This window comes from Scomber japonicus, chromosome 7, assembly GCF_027409825.1.
Source record: "Scomber japonicus isolate fScoJap1 chromosome 7, fScoJap1.pri, whole genome shotgun sequence".
In the NCBI taxonomy this organism is placed as follows: Eukaryota; Metazoa; Chordata; class Actinopteri; order Scombriformes; family Scombridae; genus Scomber; species Scomber japonicus.
Window position 1 is genome coordinate 15,181,653 of NC_070584.1, and position 2,619 is coordinate 15,184,271.

Here is a 2,619-nt window from a genome sequence, read left to right on the forward strand (position 1 = left end):
TATTTTCAGACTTATCTTGAACACCTCTGTGTGTATATTTCTATTATCTCATTGGCGTACTTTTGATATGTTTGTGCCGTTGAATAATAGTATGACCAGTAAATGGTACTGGGTTGTCGGCGGACTGGTTGGTTGAACTTCTGGTGTTATGTCTCCAGCTGTTGTGGGTATTGTCACTTTATATGGGTTTAATTAGGATAGTGAGAGAGTCATAATTTGTTTTGATAATTTATTTTATTGTCAAGAAAAATACCCACGTACTGTTTTCTTGCCCTTTATGGACATGGCATTTCAAGATGCTATAAATGCTTTGACCAAACTGCTCCAAGGAACACCGCTGTGGTCAAAATGTTGTCTTCTGTATACAGAATAAAAGACGAATCTTCATGCAATGGAATTATGCTGGGTTTTTTCTTTTGTCTTTTTGTGCACAGTATTTTTACCCAACACTTGGGAAAAAAATCCTACCACATGAACCCCTGCCAGATGAGGTCTCTCTTTTCAAGCACATCACTGGAGGCTTTTCTTAATATATGTTAGTTCAACTAGATGTTGCTTAGGTTATCACCCTGTGACCATTTCTGAAAACAGCTAAAAAAAAAAAAGCCCCTGTGAACCACCTTTTTGAGTAACATTGACTCAGACAAATTAAGCCATTCAGTGAACATGAGTCACCCCCAGATCTGTTGGTGGAGACAGTGTGATCAGCTCCTCTGGCAGCAGTTCAACGTTAAACCTCGTGTTACAAAACACCTGGAGCATCGCCCTCTTTCCAAGCACTGGTACTGTGAACCAGATAGCAGGATAAACAATAAATGAATGATGAGATTAAGAACCCGATTGGGAGCAAGAGCGAGCTTGTGATTCCATCTGCATCTTCCAGTTTGGAGACCACAGTGTACTGTTTTTACAGGGCTGCTTCAGGTTTCCAGTAAAAGATTGTTCAAACCATCTACAGGTTTCTCCAACAGCCTAGAGGTACAAAAACACAGCATATTATTTGACTGCATATGACTACAACTGAAAACTAATATTGGAACCATAGCCCATGGAAATATCAACAAATTGGGCTATCAGACTGGTCTTCACAGATCTGTTGGATGTTTGTTTAATCTGGCAGGTGGGTATAAACATGTTAATAGGAATGACTGGTTTGACTCGCTGATAATTGGCATACAAACAGCAGTGAACCTGAGCTGTTGTTATTGTTGTTGTTGAGATGTTGTTTTACACACACTGCAAGAGAGGTTTGTATAGCACATTTCAACAGCAAGGCAATTCAATGTGCTCTACATAAAACACAAGACTATAGATATACATTATATACAAATAAAGTCTTAATTTGGAAATAAAATCAGCAAAATTAGAATAAGATAAAACTTGATAGTAGAAGTTACAGTGCAGTGTGAAATATCAATTTTAAAAAGGCAACACTAACACCGTCAGACTTTGAATCAACTAATTTGATTCCTACAATTGAACCCTGCTGCTGAGGTAGTCCAATTAAACATCCATCATTTATCAACTCCCACTGATATTGATTTGTCATTACAATCTAATTGTGTAATTGTTTTTGAAAACTCTTGAAAAGAGTTTTATTTAAATATTAGAAAAGTTTTCATTATGTAAAGCACATGTTATTGATTACTAATTTCAGAATTTTATTATTTTTTGCATACATTTGCCTTATTCAGACACTAATCTTATAATTTGAAATTAACTTCATACCGTGGCCAATGTTAAATTTAACTTGAAGCTCAAAGATAGTTGAAAATAATGTTAATACTTAATTTAACATTAACCTAAGGCTTTTTCTGTGTGTATGGCAGCCACCAATGCACCCAGTCATGCATGGCAGTCTCTCTTGAGCCATATGCTACTTTAAAATCATAATACCACCACTGTGTTGTAAGAGTAGTATTGAAAGTAGCACGAAAAACACTATAATCTTAGAGGCTGTTATATGCCAGTTTGTTAACCAAATGTGACCCTAAAAAGATCCATTTGGCAGCAGTTTTTGGACCTGACAGGCAGCAGTCAGCAGGATTATCAGTGTCCTTGTTTAGGCCATCAGTAGACAGGTTGGACCACAGATCTGCATCTGATTGCAGGCTACACCTCATGTAATCAGACCCACTTGTACACTATTCACACTTCAGGGAAAACATGACCTGTACGCCCACAGAGAGACACACACAAACACACTGACCCATTCAGGCAGGCTCTCCATCTGATGCATGAGCTTAACATTCACTTACACATATGTGCGGGCCTCCCCAATTATCTTCACACACAACTAGATGTTGTCTAGAAATAGCAGGGCTTAGTTGTGTGTTTTGGCTGCAGAAAAGGTTGCTGGATTCCGATAGATGTTGGATTAGACGGCAGGAAAGAGACGGAGGGAAGGGATTAGTGTTGATGAGGTGTGTGTGTATGTGTGTGTGTGTGTGTGTACGGGGATGTTTCCAAATGTATGTGTCACTTGTTTGTTTTGGTGGCTTGTTTGGTTAGTATGGAGGGATGAGAAAGGAAAGTGTTAATTAATTAATCTTTTAAGATTTTTGCTCAGTGTGTTTTTGTTACCTCTTTGGGACTTTTTCCAGAATAACACTGATCTTG